Here is a 7,755-nt window from a genome sequence, read left to right on the forward strand (position 1 = left end):
TAGTGAGCTATGGTCGTGCACGTGTATGGATTTCATTTGTGTGTTAACTAGGTCTAAGAAGGGGAAAAATCTGATTTTTGTGATACTTAATGATATCTTATTGTTATTAGTTGGTGTCATTTGTTATTTGGTATGTGGCGAAGTTGATGAGTTTTTAGGAAAGGCAACAGTGATGTTGGGGTTTTCAGTACGGATGAAGCAAGCAAATGATAACGTCTACAAAATTGAGTTTAAAGGTAAGCATGTTGTTAACCTAATCCTTGTTATTACTAACTTGCTTCATTTTTGCGTAGGTAGACAAGATTTGAGGACAAATTTTTTGAAGAAGGAAAGTATGATATGAATCTGATCATGTGTGGCATGCTGGTATTTGGACAAAGGTTTAAGGAGAATCGTTGTCGCGTATCTTCAAGCATGATAATGATTAGTGATGGGGAGTCAAGCATATTCAAGTCATTGATGGAGTTCGAAGAAGAATATAATGGAGGAGTCTCGAGCAACCAAGCATGTGATTGCAAAATGGCCTGAGAGGACAGCGGTACTCGCGCACATGCGCGATATATGACGCGCATATGCGCGATAGGTCGTGCATATGCGCTAAATGGGACGCGCATATGCGCGCGAGGTACAGGACACCTAAGATTTTAATAGAGGACTTCGCGCATATGCACCGGACTAGGGCACGCATATGCGCGACATAGGCAGAGACTTTCGCGCATATGCGCGGGTTGCGCGCGGCGCAGACTTTTCCTATTTTAGGTCTTGTTTAGTTTGGTAACTAGATTCTTGGTATCCTTTTGATTTGTAGACAATATATACACGAAATTTATCATTGTGAACAATTAATTATTTAGTTTAATCATATTGATAGAGTTTTTCTCTCAACTTCAAAGTGTGGCTTTGCATACACCTTCGTGTGTTTCTCAAATCAAAATTATCAAATTTTAATACTTTGTGGCGTTTATCGATTGTTCTTCACTCGGATTGTCAAAGACGAGTTCTTTGAAGGTTCGGTTGAATTTCGATTGTTTATCTCGTTAATATTTATTGATAAATTCTTCGTAATTTAGAGGTGAATATTACACCTTTACTTGTGTCAAAAAGATCGGGACAACACAACTGTTTCTTTATTTCATCAAATTGAGAGCATGACTCTGTTTTGAGCGCGTTTACTTTTCGTGGGTTGAAGAATCGCATCATCACTACAACTGGCACTATCGCAGCTACAATAAATGGTCAGTTGCTGATCATTGATGAGGAGTTCTTCTGCAACCTATTCCAACTGCCTACTGATGGGCTAGTAAATTTATTTGAAGTTAAGGCATGTGATATTGAGGAGATGAAAATCATATTATTTGCTGATGGTCGGAAAATCAAGGTTTATGATCCCAAGAAGGAACTAAAGCCAAAGGTGCAACTGCTGGTAGATATAGTAGCAAAAGGGCTCTTGGAAAAGGCTGGATCATTTGCTGCACTGACTCTTGAGAAGTTTCAGGCCATGACTGCTATTATGGCTGGACGGAAACTGAACTGGAAGAATATTATTTTCAACATTCTGAGGAATATGTTTTAGTCGTCCAAGCAGTCAAAGGGCTTTGCGGTGCAGCTCAGTCATGTGTTGAAAGTAAAAGGGATGGTGACTGGTGATTCTGAAAAATCATCAAAGATGAAAATATTCAATGCTAAGAATGTCCAGCCAGCTAAGCATAAACTGGACATGTCACCTGAGCAGTTCTTGAAGGTCAAGAAGGAGATTGGGACGCAGGAGGCTCCCAATCAGTTCAGAAAAAGAAGACCCTCCAGAAGAAGAAAATCAAGCGCAAGCTGATTGTCAGTGAAACTGAGTCAGAAGAGACTCCATCTCCCAAAGTCGTCAAGAAGCCACGAACCTTGAAGACAAAGCCTGTTGCTGCAGTTGGGACCATTCTAACTGAAAGATTGATGCAGTCGGGGGCTCAACAGCATATCAAGGCTATTCCACTTAAAGCTGTTCCAACTGAACCCTCAACTGAGGATCAGTTGCCTTTATCTACCATTCTACTAAAGAAGAAGTTCACAGAATCTGGTGACAAGAAGAAGCTTGCTGGAGTTAAGGTTCCATTGATTACTATTTTCGGATACACTTCCCTACCTACTAGCAGACCTAAGGGAATAGTGATCAGAGAAAAGATTGATGCAACTACATCAGGTTTGAGCATTCCTCATGCTCTGATTGACTCTAAAGGCAAAGGGAATATGCAAGAAGAGTCCAGGCCAACCAATGACATCCAAACTCACATTGATCTTAATTGGCAAGAGATCAATGAATTTGCAGCGAACAAGCTCAAAGCCTACAATGAATGGGTGAAGTTCAAAACAGAAGTCTTTGCTAAACAGCTTCAGAAGAAGTCTAAACTGAAGACGTTATTGATCTGGAGACTGTTGTTCTGAGGGTAGTCAAGGCTTCTACAATTGTTCAGGCTCTGGAGCGAAAGAATTATTTTTTTGATCAGCTGAGAGCTAAGAAGCTACAAAAGATAGTTGCTGAACTGCGACTGAATTTTGATCATACAAGTCCAACTGCATTCAATGATATAGATGTGCATAATCAATTGGAATCAGATCTTTTCGCATTGCAAATAGAGATCAAAAACTGGGAAATGGATCAAGAACTGATCATTCCAGCGGCTTCACAAGATTTATCAACTGAAGAAGAGCCAGCTAAACAGTCAGTTCAAGAGCCATCCAAGGAAACAGTTGCTGAAACTACTCAACAAACAACTGAACCTTCAACATCAGTTGCTCATCCTACATCAACTTCAGCACCTCCCTCTTCAACTGCTGATCCAATGCCTTATTCTGAAACTGAATTATCACTGGCCAATCTTAATGAGGTCATCAAATCAGTAACTTCGGATATTCATCTAGAAACATCAAGATTAGTTGAAGATGTTGTTTTATTTGAGGAACCAGCAGACCAGCCAACTGTTACTAAAGAACAAGCTGATCCTATTATTGTTGATAAACAAGCTATTCAAGCTGTTAGTTTTGAAGAACAGGCCGAGAAGGCCATTTTTGAAGAAACTGAAGAGCCAGTTCAGTCACCAGTTGTGACTGAACATGCAGCTTTGGAACCAACTGAAGAAGCTCAGCTGCACTCAGTCTCAACTGAAGAAGCGTCATCTGAAGAGCCAGTTCATCAACCAAATGAAGAACCAGTTATTCAATCCATTGAAGGACCTTCTACTACTTCTGTTCTTCCAACCGTCTCTTCTCCTCCCCAGGAACTTACAACAAAAAATATTTCAGAAATAGTGGCGCATGAAACAGAACCAACTGACGGTACAATGATTGTATTTACTCAACAGGAAAGGGAACAGATTCCAGAAACTTCCGGAGCCATGTCTCCTGGGATTTCAGACACCGATGTCCTATTTGAAGAATTTCAAACTGTTCAGTCCAACCTCATCAGTATGATGAATGCTATTTCTGCAATTCAATCAACTCAGCTTGCACACACTTTGAAGCTCAACTTGAACAATGAGTTTACCTCGGACAGACTGAATCTACCAAATCAGAGTGTGACTTCTCTATATCTCCAAATGAAAGAAATCAAGAAAGATAGGCTGTCAACTGAATCACACTTCCAAACTCCAGCATTAGTCGGCAGACGCTTTGACTTTCTGGAGAATACAGTCACTAAAAGGATTGATATGTTGCAGAACATTGTGATGAATGCAATATCAGATATTGCAGCAGGTGTTCGAATATTATCAAACAAAGTGGATGTGCTTGCAAAAAAGAGGAAAATTAGAGAAACAGAATAAGACAAATGGAAAAAAAGGAAGAAGAAGATATGAAGATCAACTAACTTCAGTTAATAGTTGAAGATTCTTTATTCTTTATTCTTTGTACGAATCTATACATAGATTAGTTCCTGATTTTCATTCTTTGTACGAATCTGTACTTTAGAAGAATTATTTTATCTACAATGAATTCAAAGATTATTTTAAGTTCAGTTGATCAGTTCATACTTTACAAGTTTTTTCAAACACCAAAAAGGGGGAAATTGTTGGAAACTTAATTTTGGTTGTTTGATAAACAAGTTTTTAAATTTATTGGACTAACTGATCGAGAAATGACAGTTGCCTAACTGAATATTAATTTGCAGTTTATCGAAGGCAACTGAAACCAGCTGAACTGAACTTAAGAAGACAACTGAGTGATCAGTTGGAAACTGATTAGTTGATATATTCAGTTGAGAGCTTACATGCGTTACTTATCATCTGATTATTCAGCTGTACACATCATCAGTTGAAAAGCACATTCAACCGACAATAGTACAAAGCAGACTACAACTCGTAGTGGAACGCCGCATTTCAGAGTTTACAGTGTACGAATGTCAGAAGAATATTGACGTGGAAATCAACGGATATAATGATTCAAATTATATTTAATGTTTCCGTTGAAGAGAAGTATATAAATAGGTGAGAAGAGCAGTTGAGCAAGTAATAATTCGATATAACTATTCTCAAGCTTGTTGTTACCCTGTTGAATTTATATCTCTAGCTCAAAATCAGAAGCTCACACTTATCTGGTTTATTGGTAGCATTTGAGGCTACCTTTCGAGCTTACTAGCACAAACCGTTTTGTTATTTATTTGATCTTAATTAGATCAGTTGTGCTAAGTCCAGTCGAGAACTTTGAGATATTTAGAAAACTTAGAGTTTCAGTTTCGGCAGTGTTAAGTCCAAATTGAAGTTGGTCTGTTTGTATCGATCAAAATCTTTTAGTGCATATCTTATCTTTGTGATAGAAGGGGTGAATTAGGAGTTATTTCAACCTCCGAACATCCATAAATCTTTGTGTTATTGCTTTAGTTATTTATTCTATCTTTCAGACGGTTTATTTCTGCAACTGTTATCAGTTAAACTGATTGTCATTGACCGACAAGATTCCTAGTTTCAGTTTGTTACAGAACTGACACTTCATTTGAAAAGATTATAAATATCGTGAGTGTATATTCAACCCCCCTTCTAAACACATTCCAGCCTATCAACCGATCCTATCAATTTCCTTGTTCTCATAAGACATATTCTTGTTGGGTCGAATTTTTAGCTTATGTCATTCGTATATCATCCTGGAACAAAAAAACATTTATCATCATAGATTTGCCTTCATACAGACACATTGAGTCCTTGCATTAGAAGAATTATACTCGTCATTGTTAAACCCTAAGCCAGTTTTGTCTCCGACTAGTTTTTGCAACTTCGCATTTTTTTATGGAAGCAGAAGATTTATTCCAAGAACTGACTATATGTGTATGTCGTTTATTTTCATTAATAATAACTTGAAACACTGTATGAAAGTCACCATTCTATGCTACCAACATATTCAATTCTCAAACTGTCAAGTTCCTTTCTCTAGGAGCAGCTAGACTTTCCTAACATGTTTCTTATGATTTTTTTCCTGCGTTCAGTTCCTTGAATTAGTGTGATAATCTCTTAAACTCATCTACCATGTCATGTAGTACCATGACAAGATCTTGTCATGTGAATTCACGAGAGTTGATGTCAAATACCATGTCATTGGAAGTTTCCAGCTCAAGTTCTTATATTTCTAGATCCACATCTGTCATACGGCAGTAACCTTGTTCTTCTTCATTCTCATTTAAGGAATTCTCAGCTTGAAGTTTCTGAATCTATATTAGTCCACTTGCTCTTAAGTTCCTCAGGAAAAAGAACATTTTGGTACTTCTTCTTCTTATAAGATTTCTTTCATTTTTGGACAATCTCTTATCCAAGTGCTTTTTATCTACTTTTTTGGACCTATTACAATATGTAATAAAAATCATTTTTTTCCCACAGTTAAAACAAGCATGATAATTATCAGCTTGAATCTTCTTACGATGAATGTTTAACTTAGATTGATTTTTCCTCATAAGTTTGCCAATTTTTTAACAAATAAAAACATGGTCTCATTACTTATCTGATCGGCAGATTTTCTGCTGGAAGATTCTTCTCCAGATGTCGGAGTTGGGGCGGCTAAAGATTTGGTTCTTTGTAGAGTGGACGGGGTTCCTCTTCTGTCCGGCTGTTTATATTTTTTTCTTTAGTTTATAATTTTCCTCGTAGAGTTGCATCAACTTCTCCCAGATTTATTTTGCGGTTGAACATGTCTCGATCTTGATAAACATGTTCTTGTCGAGGGTCTTGTATAGAATGCACTTAACCACGTTATCCAAATTTTCCTTTTTTGTCTTTGGCGATCCATTATGATCTATTATTTTCAACCATTTGAGGTGCATCCTTTTATATGACTATTGTTGTGTTGGCGTTCAGTATTTATCATTGGATCGTATGGGATGAGATACCATATATCATCATTTTGAGCTACTAATTGTGCATGCATACGTATTTTGCAATCATCATAATATTCTTTTTAAAACAATAGAATCTTGTTAAAAGATGCCATAATAAATATATAATTACCAGAGTTATTGGGATCGGAACAGAGTTTAGAGAAGGTGAATAAACTAGTTTAAAATATTTTATAAATTCAAGCATGCTTTAACAATTTTTAGGTTGTTAAGGCACTTTCTTGAACAACTAGACTTTGTTGGGCTACTAAAAATAAGTAAAAGTGGAAACGGTATGACTCAAATAAATTGAAAAATCACCAACTCCTAATGGACAGAATATTTCCCAAAGTATCTAAATTCAATAGGCTTTTTCTGAATATAAGAGTTATAAGTCGTAAAAACAAAGAAACATTAAATGACTATTTAATTATATGCACGATGATTGAAAGTGACAATGTCATTCTGTCAGAAGATAGTACAGATGACTGTTGAAAAACGTTTATGACCTTTTGGAGATTTTCAATTATAAATATGCATATTCAAGACATTGAAAAAACAATTTCAGAATCTGCATTATTCCAAGATCTTGGAGCACTCTCAAGCAATCATATATCAAGCAAATCATCTAAGCATATGATTATTAGATCATCTAAGGATCAATTTTTTTTTATTCTACCAACTGAAGACGTCAAAGCTAACTGTTGGATTGTATTATTGTTTCTGACGAACAGATGATTCTTAAACAATCAGAAACTGTTGTATGATCACTAAGAGTTTTCGATTTAGCCAGTGATAAATTCTAGTCTCTAACATGTTGCACAAGACGAAACACTAATTTTAGTGGAGGATTTCAACCCCGATTATAGATTCATACTATAGATAACTGTTAATCTTAAATTAAACACATTATTGTCAAGTTTTTCCTTGTCATGATAATCATTAATTGATGTAGAACATAGAAGAGAAATCAATTCATTTATTCCATACAAATTAATTAAATATTATAAAAATTAATAGATTTATTTGAATATGATTTGGTCCATCGTTGACGAGGAAAGAAGAATCTTTGCGAAGGTGGGGAGAAAAATCCAAGCAAGTATGGAACCGCACATTGATAGGTGTCTACTGATAAAGATCAATTTGTCTCATTTTTCAAAAATTCTTTTTTCGGTTTTATTTTTAGATTTGAATTCTTGGACCCTTCTAGTTAATCGATTCAGTGGTAAATTTTAGAACTATATTTGCTCCTAATCACCAAAAATGATTCCCAATTTCTTATGCGTTTAATTATAATAAAAATAACTATGAGTGATCGAGTTAACGTACAGATTTGAAATACAATATAATTAAAATTATTTTATAATATAATACTGGAAAGGAAAGTTCTTGTCGGAAAAATGGTTGAAACGTGATAG

Source organism: Primulina eburnea, chromosome 14 (genome assembly GCF_022965805.1).
Source record: "Primulina eburnea isolate SZY01 chromosome 14, ASM2296580v1, whole genome shotgun sequence".
NCBI classification, from domain to species: domain Eukaryota; kingdom Viridiplantae; phylum Streptophyta; class Magnoliopsida; order Lamiales; family Gesneriaceae; genus Primulina; species Primulina eburnea.